This window comes from Mustela nivalis (assembly GCF_964662115.1).
Source record: "Mustela nivalis genome assembly, chromosome: 20".
Lineage (NCBI taxonomy): Eukaryota > Metazoa > Chordata > Mammalia > Carnivora > Mustelidae > Mustela > Mustela nivalis.
In genome coordinates this window covers 18,658,487-18,676,058 of record NC_139039.1, presented here as the reverse complement: position 1 = coordinate 18,676,058, position 17,572 = coordinate 18,658,487, and the positions used below count along the sequence as shown (strand labels likewise).

Below are 17,572 nucleotides of genomic sequence, written 5' to 3'. Positions count from 1 at the left end.
CTCCCTTACCCTCATAAGCAGAACAGAATCTCACTGTTCCAAAATTAGCTACTTTTTTTGTATTTCTCAGAGGGGAGTGTAGGAAGAGGAAGCCTATGGGATCTGAAGAGAATCTGTCCTCAATAGACTTGGAGGAATAGATGGTGTAATTTTTTTTAAGGAGATTGAATATACAAATTGTTGTGCTACAGAAAAAAAAAATGGAAATTCACAAATTGGACTTTGTTTGGCTTTCTATTTCTAAGACTAATATATTCAATGCAAAAATCTTTAGCTTCATGAAAAGGGTCCAGGTCTGATTACCAATTATATCACAGACTGACTCCAACAGCCTTTCATATCAGTGGCATATCAAAGTAAATCAAAACCCATACTTAGAATTAACTACCCTCAGCAATAAATCCTTAAAAGAAATAACTCAGAGGCGCCTGGGTGGCTCAGTGGGTTAAAGCCTCTGCCTTCAGCTCAGATCATGATCCCAGGGTCCTGGGATCAAATCCCACATCGGACTCTCTGCTCAGCAGGGAGCCTGCTTCCCCCTCTTCCTGCCCGATTCTCTGCCTACTTGCGATCTCTGTCTGTCAAATAAACAAAATCTTAAAAAAAAAAAAATTTTTCAGCAAAAGGAGGACTCCTATACTTAATGGTAATCTGTGGCTTGGTTCTGGCCAAGAAATCTCAAAGTGACCAAAGCCAAGACCTCAGCTCCCATTTGCACGATGGGTGGGCCCTAACAGCATGAACAGCTGGCCCAGAGTTTAAGGGTAGAGACTGATGCAAGAGGATTTGAACTTTGAAGCAGGAGGAAAATGTTTTATCCACATTCACTCAAATAATATTTTTGAAATTCAACAGTCCAATTTTTTTTTTTTTATTTAAGTTAAGAGTTTCAGGATCTACTCATGCTTTCTCTAAATGATTCTGACCCTTATATAAAGTATTTTAATCAGACATTAAAATAACATCTCTCCTTTGGGATGATGACTTTCTAACTTTTACACCTAAAATGTGAGTGTGATTTAACTTAATTCCCATTTACAGTTTAGAAAAATTCTATTCCCACCACCACATAAATGCAAGATGTTACAGTTAGCGATCTAAACTTTACCAATTTTCTTACCATTATTCCCTTAATAATAAAGACTTTCAAGCAGAGATAATTCCTCTTATTATTTTTAATATTCAGAACCTCCAATTAGCTACAAAAGGAGGAATCCCCTACAATACTAGATTAGTCCCAGAGAAGCAAAGTGGGAGGTCGCATACTTCATACACCACCCTGCCCGTTTCTGTATCCCTGCTTTGAAGTGACCTTTTACTACAAGAACTTCCATTCATTCAACAAATATTGATAACTTGTCTACGACATGCCAGCTGCTCTGCTAGGGACACAATGGTGAAGACAGTCCCTGTGATTAAGGAGCCTTCAAAGAGCCAATAGTTAAGACCAGAGGGAGCCTGGGTGGTTCAGTCGGTTAAGCAGCTGCCTTAGACTCGGGTCATGATCCCAGGGTCCTGGGATTGAGCCCCACATCGGGCTCCCTGCTCGGCGGAGAGCCTGCTTTTCCCTCTCCCTCTGCCTATATAGCTCTGCCTCCTTGTGCTCTCTAGCACTCTGTCAAACAAATAAAATCTCTAAAAATAGTTAAGACAAGAAAATACAAGTAAGTAATTATAAAAACTGCAAAAGCAGAGATGCAATGCAGCCTAAGGGAACCCGGAGCGAGGACTCCACTGGTGTGGCCCTGGAGAGAGTGACCGAGTGGAGCTCCCTGAAGAAGAGGGAGCTTGGACTGAGGATGAGGAACAGGCAGCTGAGTTAGCCTTTCGGATCCTGTCAACCAGCAACATTTCCCTCCAGAGATCTAAAGGAACAACACAAGAAAGTTGGGTTTTAATTTTGTCCGTAAGGACCTTTAGAATATTGTGGAGGTTCGCTGACATAATAGCTGGAAAATCTAAGGCTTTGAATGTCAGTGACCTGTGAGAGAAAATGCTGTGTAAACACAGTGTTTGGCCCATCGAGACTATCAAGTGGGGACTGTCTCTCTGACACATCGTCAATCCCTCCTTGTCCACCCACAGTCCCCAGAAGTATGCGAGGCCAGGAGGGGGAAGCAGGCAGCGACCTCTTCCACAGACAGAGATAAGGATGCCAGCACACAGCACTTCCAAGTCCCCAGAATGTTCTCACAGTTGTCTCCCAGGTGACAGCCCCATAGCATAGACAGGTCCCATGATGACTTCCTATGCCTCTTCCCCTTTTATAAATCTTCTCCGAAGTTGAGGATCTTGCCCATATGCCCAAGAAACATAGTTAATAAGTAACAATGGATATTAAAACCCAGCTCAAATGTGTACCCTCCGCGTCTTTCCCCCTTCCTTCCCACAGCTAATAAGGTTGACCAGCATTTGCTGCCACAGACCTAGCTCTGCAGAACTGCTTACGTGTGGAGGGCACACATTACTCATGGAGACCTCCCTCCTTGACTCAGCTTCTGGGCTACCTCCCTGGCTTGGACAAGTCAAAAGTCATTTTGGCCTCATTTTCCTCCTCTGTAAAAACTGAAGCAACAATAAACAATCCATTTCTTAGGGTTGTTTTAAAGTTAAATGAAATTTTTGGAAGCTTTCTAACACACACCATTGTCAGTTGCTACTGTTACACTGTCAACAACCTTGTGAAACAAGCTTTATTATTATCCTCACATTAGGACCAGAACTTAGCAACTCGTTGAGTCAAAGCAACTTTCAGGGGTGATGGACATGTTCTCGAGCTCGACAGTTGCACAGATGGAGAACATTTGTCAAGATTCATATTCATACACTTAACCTAGGTGCACTGCACGGTACTTAATTTTGTATCAGTTAAAAAAATGTGAAGCCACCCAGGTGGCTCAGTCAGTTAAGTGTCTGCCTTTTGCTCAGGTCATGGTCTCAGGGTCCTGAGATCGAGCCCCACAATGTGTTCCCTACCCAGTGAGGAGCCTGCTTCTCCCTCTCCCTCTGCTTACCGCTCCCCCTGCTTGTGCTCTCTGCCAAATAAATAAGATCTTTAAAAACAATTTGTTTTCATATATCATGTGGCCAGTGAATAGTATATATACAGTATATATACAGTGAATGTATATTCCCTAACACATCTATTAACTCATTTTAGCATCTAAAGATTTCCTGGGGGGGGCGCCTGGGTGGCTCAGTGGTTGAGCTGCTGCCTTCGGCTCAGGTCATGATCCCAGGACCCTGGGATCGAGCCCCGCATCGGGCTCTCTGCTCAGCAGGGAGCCTGCTTCCTCCTCTCTCTCTCTCTCTCTCTCTCTCTCTCTCTCTCTCTCTCTCTCGGCCTGCCTCTCTGCCTGCTTGTGATCTCTGTCTGTCCAATAAATAAATAAAATCTTTAAAAAAAATAAAATAAAAAATAAAGATTTCCTGGTTCTTGTTCTATAATCTACTTTCCAACTAACCCTTCCTACAATAGTGAAAATCTTACATGTTGACAGCACCAACTACCATTCTAATCTGATCTTGTGGACATCCAATCTGACTTGCAGAGTTTTATGTTTTACTGTTAGCTCCTGTGTACACTCACCTAGACCCTCCTACAGGAGTAGGTCTCTATCCATGACCCTGTAAAGGCACTATAGCACCAGACCTAAAAAAATCACTTTGAAAATGAGTTTAGGACAACATACCAGGTACCTACAGTCTCACATCAAGAGACCTCAGAAAATCTGAATTAGGAGCTCTTAGTCGAGGTCAGCATTTGTCAACACTTTTTTAAAGCAGCTTACTAAAAGCATAGTCTAGGTACTCCTGAGAAAGAGGTGAACAAAATTAAATTCTTTTCAAGATTATATCATCTTGTTGATAGGAATTATTCCATCATAAATTAAGCCTTTTCAGGAGAATGGGTAAGAAGTAGAAGAGTCAAAAAAACAGTAAGACTAAGTTCCAGAAAACACTAAGCCCAGAGAGAGAGGACGGTTCCTCTCATAGTAAGGAACTAAAACCATACCACCATTTGCACACAATGTCTATCAAAGACATTGTCAGGGGTTGTACAGTCTGGCTGAAGAAATAACTTGACGTGAAGACTCTGCCTTCTTTTGTTTCTAAATTATACACAGCTGGGTAACGGAATTACCCAAAAGCTAGCACAGGTTGTTGGAGGGAAATGGGGCTAGACTGGCTACATGGGGCATAGTTTCAAGCTACAAGGACTTGTCTCCCTGAAAGGGTTAAATGCCCAGGAGAGGCTCCTTGTTTAGAATCATTCAGATTGCCCTATCTTCTCAAAGTCCACTTGGCGAAAAGGAAATAATTTTCCATCTGAATCCTGCCAAGACCAGTTGAAAAAGTCAGTGTGTGTGTGTGTGTGTGTGTGTGTGTGTGTGTGTGTGGTTACGCAAGTTGGCACCTCACACCGTATCTCCCAACCTTTATTAAACAGCCACTTCCTGTACCTTTTACTTGGAAAATGATTACCTGTGTTAGGCTTTCCACTGGCAACTAAGAGTTCTCTCACAGAAGGTCAGTGTATGTACAGACCTAACTCCTAGAGGCTGCACAAAGAAGAAAACACCAACTCCCTAAAATGGCCTGCTTGTCAAGTCCTAACGCCATGCATTCCTTAGAAGTCATTTTGGTAATACAGAACTGTTGACCTTTAGGGCTAAGAAAGCAGGACTGATACTCGGGGTGTAACTGTGGTTTTATGGGACATTCTCTTCCCCGTTCTGAGACACCGGGCCTCACCTCCGAGTTAAATTTCTACCTGGGATTAACTCCATCTGCTCAAGAATTACCTGCCTCCATGTAGCTTAAAATAAGGAAATAGGATTCAGTATTTCTATAGAAAAATGTGCAAGTATTAGACCCTGTTCAACATGCATGACCTCGGGTGCTACCTGTAAAATGGGTACATTTTACAATGTACTATTGAACCATCAAATGATTCAGAGGTCTGTTAGAATCTTATTTCGTGCTCTCTGAAACAGTGTTAAACCTGTAAAATGTCACAGAAATTTCTGTAACTATCAATATTCCGTTTGTGCCGCTCATCTTAGTGGCTTACAGGATTTAACATTCTGTTTTACGTTCTGCAGTTAGATGATGGAAAAATAACAAGCCATAATTCCAAGCAACGTCATCTGAAATGTTATATACCCAAACCAGTCCTGCTTTTGATCCTACTTCAGCACCAGTATGAGGAAAATCCTAGTAATAGTGATTACTCTTTATGACATGAGGAGTAGTCAAGTATCAGTATCCTACCAGGAGTGTGGGACAGACCAGGAGAGAAGACCCAGGTCCTAGTCCTGGTTCTAGAACTTACTCGTTGTAATACAAAACACTTATCCACATAGTTCCAGTCAATGTCCTCCTGTATAAGATAGACCTTTACTTCATAGGTTGGTGTCCAAACTGAACAGAAAGGTCCTTATGTCCTGCTTATAAGGTATTATCCAAAAACATACAGTTATTATTTTAATCTTATTTGTATGTGTATGAGAGGCAATTCTAGATTATTTATCTCTATATTGATTATTTAAAAAAAAAAAAACATAGCTCAAATACATCAAAATATCAGCAACTCCCTAAACTAGAACCACAGAAAACCAAGAAGTAATAACGCTAGAATCTGAGAATAAATATTCTCAACGGTTAATTGGTAAAAACCAATTCTTTTTAAGCAAGAAAAGAAATCGGGCTCCTGTGCCTAGAATCTAATTCTCAGCAGAGATCACCAGCAGGCCCCCGCTACTACCTTCTCAAAGGTCAGTTGAGGAAATGAAATGCAATTTCCCAGCTGTCAATCACAAGAGGTGCCATATGTTTGGCACTGTGGTGTAATAAGCCCAAGCAACAGGTATTTCCCCACGTCCCAGTGAGGGGACAGGGGTGCAGAAGGAAGAAAGTAACTTACTGAAACCATGCAGCTAACACAGATGATCTCAGACATAAGCCCAGCTTGGTCATATTTTGAAGTCTTTGCATTCCCCATTATATTCTGGTACCACACGTACTGGCTACCAGTAACATTTTTTTCCATTTCTATTAACAAAGTATGTCTCCAAGATTTCAAACTGGACATCAGGGAGAGCAAAACTAGCTTAATGTTGAAATACCACTTGTATTATTCCAATCTTAATGAAAACAGGGAGAGGGGCATTATCCTGCCTTGGAGTCTGTACTTAGACCATTTAAGGAGAAAATGACTTTCATTTGATTATGTACGTATAAGGTTTCAAATGTTAAGTATTCAGCCTAACACAATATAACCATTCTGTAACTTAACAGTCGCACCTGCAATATAAAATCATTTAAAGTTCTTTATGAAAAGAGAAATGCAGGATTTTTCCTATCTCCACCCACATTTTATTGATACACCGACTCCTCTTATACTGGAAGAAAAATGTACTAGTAAATTCCTTTGCATAGTTGCCATTAGTTTCTCTATAAAGCACTATCAGCAGTTTTTAAGCCTTAAATAAAAAGTCAACTCTTAAGAGTATAGAATCAAATTCAATAGCCAGCAAGTCTTATGGCCCATCAGAAAGTTTTACAGAAATGCAAGACTACTCGGAAACAAATCTTCTTACATGCAAAGAGAGAAATCAACCCCAGACCAAAAATTCACCCAAATTACTTTTTAAAACATAATTACATATTTCTCTAAACAAGAAACAGCCCAAGTCTCTAAGTGAAATTGTCAGTTGGTGACTGTCTGCACCAATGGAGAATGTAGTCACTTAGCACAAGTGGAATTAATTCTGTACAAGTATTTGCACATGGGTTTGCCAGATGTTCGGAGAATGGCACTTCATAATAAAACAGAATTATAACTTCGGAGGAATAGGAACCTCATACCTTCCAGCTCCAGGTTACCCTAATGCATGACAGCCCTGGCTTGCAGAAGGGCACAGGCCTCTCTCTCTCTGCTGGCTGAGGCTACCACAGAGAGTGAGGGGAAAGTGGGAGGGCCAGGACAGAGAGTCTAGAAAAGCAAGCAGTAAATTATGGTCTCTGGCTTCAAAGACCTTCTAGTAGCTGTGACTGACAGAGGAAAGAATTTCAAACTCCCATGCCATTAGTGCTCAGAGGATTTATTCCAGGCCCCATCTGGCACAAATAATTATAAAAGTACAAATGTACCCAACGTAAGGTTTGGACCCTATCCTCGAGACGCTTACAAGTTTTAAGAAAAACCTATTGCAAGAGGTCAGTAAGAAGATTATGCGGAGCAAATAAGTGAAATTAGACCACAGTGCTAGGTATCCTGCTTCGAGACAATTCTGAGGATAATCAGGATCCCTGATTAAGGACGAAGAGTCTTTAGATAACCAAAAATGTCACAACAGGCTTAGCTTTACCAAACTTTGGTCAAGGTGGCAGGTGGAATTTCCAACATATGGCACAATGTTCATAATCTGGGAAGGATATTTCTAGAACCCTCAACACTACCATTTCCAAAACCACACTTTGGGGAGTTTTCTGCTGACTCTTCTGAAAACTGGAGCCAAATTTTTTTTCTACATCTGTGCCCTTCGACCTTGTGATGTTTGGCCCATAGGAAGTACTCAATTCATGCTCTGAAGCTTACCAAACTTCAGCTTCGAATAGCAAAGATTCTCCTTCATGCCTTTTATTTACCATTTAACATGTAAACATAATCATAACTATACACTCTGCATAAATGACTGCATTATACACAGAGTCCAGATTGAAGAGCTAATAAAACAAGTGCATTTTTCTTGCAAGTAGAAAAATTCACCCTTTTTAACCCATTTCTCCAAACCTTCTGACTCCCTCACCAACAAGTAGGAATTCCAGAACCCTGCCTTGAATCACAATCCAGTGAGCTTTCACAGAAAATTTAAAAATTTTAAGTTTTAAATTCTTAAACTCACTCTTTTAAGAGTGAAAATAAAGACCTTGATGGCTTTAAACCCCTCTTTTCATGGCATCTTACCCCTAACCCTGGGGTCTTCACAGTCTGTTTTCTTCCCAGTCTGAACTTTCTTTTGCGGTGTCAACAGTGTGGGAAGCTGGCCAGGTCCACCCTCCCACTTAGCATAACTAAGTACGATTTCAGGCAAAATTAACACAAACTGGAAGTAATTTCCTGGCAACCGCTTTGCCCTTTGCAGCTAGTTTGAGAAACTTACAATCTGCACGTGATCTGCTTTCACGCTCAAAAAAGAATGGAGTCAACCCAACTAAAAGTAAACCTGTCTCCTCAAAAGAAATTAAGAAACTTTAAACCTATTTAGTTTTATAACTTCAAAATGAAATAAAACTTCCATGTAAGAATAATGGTAAGATGTGGAATTTTTACCTTTACTCATGCAAGTAATATGTACACAGAACACTCATAAGCTTAGACATAAGCCTATTAGCAAGACGTAAATATAGTTTGCCTTTAAACATTTTCTCTTCAATATTGGGCTTGCACTGCAGACTATGGAAAACCTACCAGCTTTAATGAATGCCTAAAGTGGTTTTGGAATCAAACATGTATATGTGAAAATGGAATTCTGAAGTGCTTGAAAGCTATTTACCTAACACCTCAAGATTCGACCTTGTTTAGTATTCTCTCTTTGTTGAGCAAACCTTCTTTTCCTTGATTGTGTAAACATCAGGGCAATCACAAATTGCAAAATACCTTATAGTGTATGAAAAATGAAGTTTTATTGTATCTATCTACATAGTAAAGATTAGCCCCCAAATCGGTCAACCCCAAAATAGAAAAGGCTTTTTCATCTTGAGCCAAGTGAGTAAGATAAAATCATGCATTAATATCATGGATAAATGCCCACATGGAAGAATAACAAGTTCTGATTTCAAATAATATTGCAGTCACTTCTTTAAAAAAAAAAAAAAAGATCATCAGAACAATCCTGTATAAACTTGATTTAGAAAAATACATCATTAGAAGTAGTAGTTGCCAGTCGATCTCAGTTACTGGTTATAACTGATTTTCTGAAGTTGTGTATGGGAAACCCTGGTTAAAGCAGGCCTTTCTGAAAAAAAAAAATTCAGGTTGGTGAAGCCATACCCCCTATGACCTAATCCTTTCCCTGGAGCATGGCCTCACTCATTCTCAGTCACTCCTCACCTCTCCAAAGACCACAGCCGCCACTGCCCAGGTCCCTACCAAGTAAGCAGGGGAGTTACCTTTCACCAGAGGAAGTTTGGGCTCATTTTTACATGCCCTAAAACACACACAACATACCCCAGCCTTACCCTTGGGGCTCATGTATAGTCTGGTGGCTTACTTGTGGGCACTAGGCAAGGCCTTTAAAAAGTCTTCCATAGTACGGAAAGATAACTCAAGTTACGCTTTTGTCCTCCACCTCTTCAATTTCATCTGCCAATAGGGTTGGAAATCTGCGAAAAATTTTAAACCACATATACATCTGTCTAGATATCAAAAAAGGACTTATCAACAATTCAGTATGAACTGTAATAATGATCATACAATCTGGCAAAACACTACTACTACAAATAAATAAAAATAAAGGTATAATGAGCCTAATCACATATTTACAGAATCACAGAACAGATCTGAAACATTTTTATTCCCTGGGATCTAAAACTTTGCTCTGACTTTGAAGAATGTTGTTCCCAGTTGTATATAGCATATATAGTGTATATATGTATATGTATGTGTGTGTGTGAGTATATATGTATATATATATATTTTTTATATACAACTATATCTTATCAACAAACCCAATCTGGTTTGCAATGGTCTCTACTCTAGGACATGGAGGTTGTTCTAATGGATTTTAAAGGAATGGTACTCAGAATGGGCGGGGGGGGGGTCGATTCTTTTAAAAGTTTGCCACTGTCACCAAGTTCTTAAGCTATGATTCAGAAGTGTTACTTTTGTTTTTGAGAAAGTCAGCGGACTTGACTACATGAAAGTATAGAACACGGCTAAGTCAAAACCACTATAAACTCATGGTATTGTCTTTATAAGGCCAAGACATCTTTATAAAGCCAAAAGTCTGCAATACGAAAGGCAAAAGTTTATTATCAATCCATAAAAGTTCTAATAAATTGGAAAATACTAATATCCCAGTAGAAATAAAATGGTACTACATTCATAAAAAAAGGCAATAAAAATGAAAAATAACTAAAATTTTTCGGTATGCATGATTTGTAATTAAAGAACTGGAAATTTAGGTATCAAGAAAGCACTGTTTCCTTATAAAGCTGGAAGAGTTCATTTTCCTTTTAGAAATGAGTCCCCATACTAACAAAAATACCATAACACAGATACTCTCAGAGTGTTGGTGGGATCATACTTGGGTAAAACATTTTTTTGGAAAGCAAATGGTCCATCTGTATCAAGAGATCTCTGAGCCAAAAACTGTATTTCAAGGACTCCATCCTAAGTAGGCCCTGTAGACAAAGTTTTATAAGGGATATTTGTTGCAACAGTATATATTTAATAGTAATTATACATAAAAGTTTAGCTTATAAATAATTTGTTACCTTTATATAATGTATTAGTATGTAGCCACTAAAATAAGACTCTTGGAGAACTGTAATGACCTGCAAACTCTTCCCTCTTGGTTAAGCAGGAAAAAAAAAAAAAAAAAAAAAAAAAAAATATATATATATATATATATATATATATATATATATATAGGCATGCAACAGTATAGCTGTATAAACTAGAGAAGTAAAAAAACATACATCTATTTATCTATTAACCAGCATGCAGAAAACACTGATTTTATTTGGGTGGTGGAATTGTTTAATTCCTACTTTTTCTGAGTCTACCCATTTTTATACAGCCAGCATACATGGAACAAGGCCAACCAAGGAGGGCTATTACCTGACACGCTTTCTAAACACTTCCATCTAATAACTGACATACCAAGAAAGAAATCTAGCTAGGATTTTATAATGCTATGAAATAATCCAAAAGTGTAACCATGTATTATTTATATATAATTAAAAGGTGCAGGTCTTCTGCAAGCACTATTTTCTCCATAATGCTGATTTTTAAGAGAGGGAAAAGTTAGCACAAGTAAATAATATATATTATTTTAAACTCAATTCCACTGGGGTTTGTTTTTTTTTTTTTTTTTAAGGATAAAGAGTTCTAATCATTTTTTTAAAATAACTTTCCCTATGGACTACTGTATTGAAGAAAAAAAAATCAGAGCATCTTACACATGACAAAGCACTACTCAAATAAGGCATCATTGGTTCAATTTAAATTGCCCATCATTTCCTGCCCTAATTAACCCTGGAAAAGAAAAAAGCTGGTCTACTGTATTGCATTTCCAAACTCCAGTTTCTCTTCGGGTTAACCACACACTGCTATCGGGGTGTATCTAGACTCCTAAAGGAGGTCATAGTTTTCCCAAGCAGCAGCGACTCATTTCCTTTTTACTCCCCTTCCTCTGGAGCACCTGCCCAACTTCCCCCTATTCCTAACACCTGCACCCCACCCTCCACCCCCAGGGCTAAGGATTTAGTGTGCTGATGATTGAAATCCCATCACCTGGCAAAACAGGAACCCTGTCATTCCCTGCGTTTTGCCTAAGACAGAGTTAAACACACTGGATTTCCTTTCCCAGCACACAAACTGCTACATAGTCAACAGCAGTTAACAGAGTAGGTGAAACTTTATGAAAGCTGAATGATTTAATCTCTCCATTCTCACTCCAAAATAAATTATGCTAAGTCAGAGTCAACAAACCATTTGGTTATCTGCCAAGAGTACATCTTGAGAAAGAAAAGAAGAGAAAAAGTTAAGATAATAAGTCCCTTAATTACTGTAGAGTAGTAGTCCATCAGGTGACTTCTCCTTAGGAGTGGATTTTTCTAGAGAGCTAGGAAAGCACAAGTAAGCCGCAGGAAGTAGTAAGGCTCGGGACGAGAAGACCTTGGGAATTGCAGCAACCTCATTAATGCCACATTTCAGCCCCGACTGCTTATGCTGAGAATGGGCCCAAGCGAACCGCAACCGGAGAAGGCTGGGACAGCGGGGCCCTGGCGGGTCAAGTATCTGGTGGGCGGCTTCCGGCCGCAAGCATACGCCTGTCCGTCTGGGTCTACGGTAAACCCCTTCGGTCACTTTCAAGGTGACAGCTACTGCGATCCGCATCGGTCCCCGCCGCACCAGCTGCGCGAACCCCACGTGAGACCCGATCTCCGCAGCCTCCGCTCCAGTGGGGTCGTCGCCCCACTTCTCCCCCAACGTTGGCACCCAAGCCCCTAGAATACCCGCCCCCCACACACACAAAAAAACTAGTTCCGTCACCCTATGACGGTCGCATTCACGTTGTCCTATCCACCTCTCGCGCCCCCCTCCCACACCCCGAGATCTCCACCGCGGGCAGGCTGGGCAGCGGCAATCTTCTCAACTCCGCACTTACCCGCAGCTCCTCCTCCTCCCTCTCCTCCTCCTCCTTTTCCCGGGAGCCAAGACGCAGAGTAGGGGAAACCGGGACTGAGAGCCCCGGCGCCCTCCGGATCCCGGGCGGAGGCGCTTCGGGCCCCCCTTACGGAGACCCGCGGTGCAATCAGTGCCCGGCGGGCAACGTCTGCACCTGGGGACACCCGGCTCGTCCCTCACCCCACCCCTGCACGCCAGCGGCGGCGGCAGCTGCCAGGCGGGAACCCGGAGTCCGGGGCGCCCCAGCCTCCCCGCCTCTCGAGCCGCTGGGGGTGGAGCAAAGGCGGGGAGTTCGGGAAACTTGTAAATAGAAAAGCTCTGCCGCCTCTACCCTGCTCGCCCGCTGCCACCCCTTCCAAGCTGCCCCAGCCTGCACCTAGCTGCTGGAGACAAAGGGCAGGCGGCGTTCAAGGGGGGGGGGGGGGTGCGCCCGGAGAAACCGGGAAGACACGCGTGGCTGTACCTCGGAACCGAGGCCCCGGAGACTCCCGCCGCGCTCCGCTCCGCTCCGCTCTGCTCGGCAGATTGGCGGCTTCGACCAGCCCCGTTCACTCCTTTCGCTGGCGCTCCCGCGTCCGGATCCCGAAGCCCCGCACGTTCCCAGGCTAAATGCGGACGCGCCCCAGGCCCGGGGCGTCAGCCCAGGACTGCGCTGCACCTGTTGCCACGTGCAACGCGGCGCCCAGAGGCGGCTGCCAGCGCACCTGGAGGAACCGCGCGTCCCCGAACCACGCAGGTCCCCGAGGGCGATTGAAGTTCCGCCGACTGCGGCTTTTGCCCCCTGTTATCCCTGCGAGCCCTCAGGCTTCCAGCAAGCCGTGGGGCATTGCAGCGAGGGCGGGCCGGGAGTGGGGGTAGGGAGTCGGGCGGTTGCAGACTTATCAGGGCGGAGGTTTGCTAGGAACCAGCACTGATTGTCTCTTCTGAGTGACCGACTCCTGGTCTGTTTTATCTTCGTACTGCTAAGAAGTTTATTAGCACACACCTATTAAAGGTTAAAGAAATGAGCTCCAGCTGTTAGATCTTGGAATACGAAATGGAAAGAATACAACACCAGGGAGAAAATAAACGAGACCCGACCCACTTTTCTCTGAACACAGATGAAGTCCTTCTTTGCTAAACGGAATGAATTTCATCTATATTTCATCTATTAGGCTCATAAAATATTTTCTTCTGTAGACATATTTTTAATTCAACGCTGTCCCGAAGATGCTATTCCACTTGCGAGAGATGTTAAGATTATTGAGCCATTAAGTGGCAGACGACCTGGGCCCAAATTAAAAATAATAATAATAATAATAATAATAATAATAAACCAGTTTGGATTTGCTAAAAGCTTTTTAAGAGAGACTTTTTCAGAGAATTAATCCGAGGGCATTGTGTTTGACTAAGTTTTCTATGCTAGCAACATTAGATCAACTAACAGATGCATTGCCATTTATAGTTGCAAAACCTTTTCACAATGTCCCAGTATTTCCTCAACAAGACCCGGGGTAAAGAGGTCAGATTATTATCGACATATTTCAGCTGAAGAAATGGAAGCTCAGAAAGGTCAAGGAACTTACTCAGGGTCACACAGCTAGTGAGAGGTAGTGCAAATCCATCTGGCCTAACTCATCATGATCTTGTCTTTTTTATTGTGTTATGTGCCAACTTGCTTTTGAAGTACTTGCTGCAAAGACAGACATGTAACTAACATATCTATGACTTCATAGGGATATCATTATTTTTAAAGAGATACAGCAGTAACCACCATTGAAAGATTCTTATGAAAAAGCACCAAAACAAACAAGCAAACAAACAAAAAATCGGAAAAACAAATGTACTGATAGTTACTGCAAGTCATGAGGCAATTATGCTAATTAGCAACATGCCTCGTTCCTAAATAGAATAGTCCTAGTGTTAAACATATCATTTAATCTTTATAACCCTCATGTGACCCAAATGATTCTGTCCAATCCCCTACAGTTCTATTGTGTAGCTTAGTTTTATCTATAAATACAGAACCTGTTTTACTTCATTTTTCTAAGAGATAGATTGAAGCAAAGGGGGAAAAAAAAAAAACCCACCTCTCCTAAGTAATTACAAGCAAATTTCGTGGTCATTGGGGAATCTGAAACTTACCTTCTAATTGCATGTTCATAAAAACAAGTTACCTTCTAGGGACATCTTCAGAGACTTTATCAAGGCAAATATGCTTGAAATGGAGCCTGCTAATTTTTCTTTCCATCTTGGTTCTGGGCATGTTGCCATATTCTTGATCTCTGAACTCCAATGTTAACCTGCTACAGACTCCAGGAACAGTATTAAGGGTCAGATTACACTCCATATAATTTAGGGATCCTTTGTCCTTAACAACAACAACAACAACAAAAAGTTAGCATAATTTTTTTTCCTGCACTAGAAAAATGCAAATTACAACCACATTGAAAAAACACTTTTTCATTTATCAGAACCACACAGATTAGACAGTTGGATCACAACTGTGTGCTGGTAAAGTGTGGAGAAACAGGCAGTCACAGCGCAGATGTGCATGTAAATCAGAAAAACTCTACTGAGAGAAAGTCATGCTACCGAACAAGATTGTAAATGCACATGTCCTTTCAGTCAGTAAGTCTACACATAAGAATTGATCTTACCACACCCAAGAAATGGTAGATGTGTATAAGCTTATCCATTTCAGCATTGTTTATAATAACAAAAGATTGAAAAAAGTATAGTTTTTTTAAAGATTTTATTTGTTTGACAGAAAGAAATCACAAGTAGGCAGAGAGGCAGGCAGAGAGAGGGAGAAGCAGGTCCCCGCTGAGCTGAGCAGAGAGCCTGATGTGGGGCTTGATCCCAGGACCCTGAGATCATGACCTAAGCTGAAGGCAGAAGCTTAATCTTCTGAGCCCCCAAAAGTATAGATTTTTTAGCATTTTATTTTGCTTTATTTTTTCTCAGTGTTCCAACAACCATTCTTTTATAGATTTTTTTAAATAAAGGACTGGCAAGTTACAAAACAACCATAAATGACATCCTATGAAGGCTTAAGAAAAGAATGAAGAGGCGCACACAGGTGGCTCAGTTGGTAAAGTGTGAGCCTTTGGCTCAGATCGTGATTTGGGGGTCCTGGGATCAAGGTCATGAGCTCCCTGCTCAGCAAGGAGTCTGCTTCTCTCTCTCCCTTTGTCCCTCACCCCTCCACACACACTTGTGCACTCTCTCTCTCTCTCTCTTGCTATCTCTCAAATAAATAGATAAAATCTTTTAAAAAGAAAAAGAATGAAGAAAAAAAGAAAAACTAATAGAAAATTTTCATTTGAACAATGTGTTACTTGGCAATGTTCGTAAGCACTGCTCTATGCTCTAGTAATTAAAAAACTAAAAAAAGTGAAAGCTCTTTGTACTCTTCTGAAATGATCTCCAAGATACATTATGTACACAATTTTTAAAAGATGAAAAACAATTATCTAATAGTATGCTACATTTTCTATTAAAAGGAAGGAATTATATATACCTGTATGTCAATGTGTGTGTGTGTATGTATTTGTTTGTATAAGCATAAACTATCACTGAAAAGATATCAGAAACTGTTAAGATTGGTTGCATGTTAGGAAGGAAATTGGACAGCTGGAGAGCAGGATTTGAAGAGAAACTTTTCACTAGATATAATTTTGTATTTTTAAAATTTTTAACCATATAAATAATAGTACCTATTCCAATATTTTAAAATATTTCACTACCTGAAGTTTTGCCATCAAGAATGACCAAAATTCTCTCCCTACTAATTTCACTTACAGATAGAAGTGTCGAATTTCTCATACATTAATGGGGAAAAAAGGAAAATGCTTAATTGATGCTTGCAAACTATTTCTTCCCTAGTTTATCTAACAAGAAAGTATTCAAAACATAAAAAGTAAATAAAAGAAAGTATTCGGTCTCCCATCCAAGTACTAACCAGGCCCGACCCTGCTTAGCTTCCGAGATCAGACGAGATCGGGCGCGTTCAGGGTGGTATGGCCGTAGACAAAAGAAAGTATTCGGTACATAAAATTCTAACATGCTGTGATTGTGGAAAAATGATGACTTAGCAAATCCCTTAGAATGTTTAACATTGACTTCTCCCTGGGGTAGAGCTTTCAGTTAATTTTCCCAAAGTTGCACTCAACCAGAAATGGGGGGGAAAAAAAGGAAAAAAGAGTTCCAGGCTTAATTCCTGAAGGGGAAACTCCCATACATTGATTTAAGTGGTGAGGAAGTAATTTCATGGAAATTCCATGGTATCATTTTATTTTCTTCCCAAACCTGATCCCTTTTTAAAAATTTCTTACTTTATTCTTATTTTGGTATACTTATACCAGCACCTCACTGAATGAGGGGTTTGAATAACTCCCAAAGACCGGCACAGTAAATTTTAAAAAAATAAATACTTGAAAGTATACACTAGGATCCAAGGAAAAACATTCAGGTAAGGGTAAACATACCATTGAGTAACCAAATTAAACCACTGAGCTTCCTGGTAGCCAAGTGCCCCGACCAGTTACATAATTGCCATTCGCAAAAGGGGCTGATAGTTCCTGATGGGAAGCAAAGCTCTTCTTAGCACTAATTTCAAAGAGAACATTTTTTGCACTCATGTTTCATATCAAGACATCCTGGATGGAAGGCAACAATATATCGTACATAAACAGTAAGGAAATTTATGTACTTCTTTTTCATAGTGGCTTTGAATAAAAAACCAAAGCATTTATCATAAAATTCAACTCGAAAATATTTACCCAGTCAGGGACCAAGCCAATGTAAGTCAAGCCCTATGACAGCACAACGGATCAAGGACTGACTGTAAACAGACATTTGTATATATAGCAGTTCTTCCATATATGTTTTTGAAAGTCAGATATGCTCATGGTATAATTCTAACGTGTCTACAAATCCTTTGGCTCAGAGTGAGACTCAGTTGTTTTAAACAACATTCCAGAAGTTTTCTAGTCAGCCAACCATTTCAATAGGTACTAAAGAACTGTAGAAGTGAGAAGACCCAGAATGCTGGCATTTTGTGATACTGTTGATGACCTGTTTCCTCTTTCTGTTGTGAGAACACATATATTGCAAACAGCCACATGACATTTAATTCTGGTGTCCCAGGATGGTAAGACACCCACAGTC

General features: G+C 40.8%; 1 protein-coding gene across 1 annotated transcript in view; it reads right to left on the bottom strand.

Annotated features, from left to right (window-relative positions):
• The window catches only part of MTUS1 (microtubule associated scaffold protein 1), a 162,302-nt gene extending 149,564 nt beyond the window's left edge, over positions 1-12,738 (bottom strand). The window contains 1 exon segment of the mRNA XM_082715602.1: positions 12,402-12,738. The gene's annotated coding sequence lies outside the window, so the exon portion shown is untranslated.
• Positions 12,739-17,572: the final 4,834 nt, after the last annotated feature.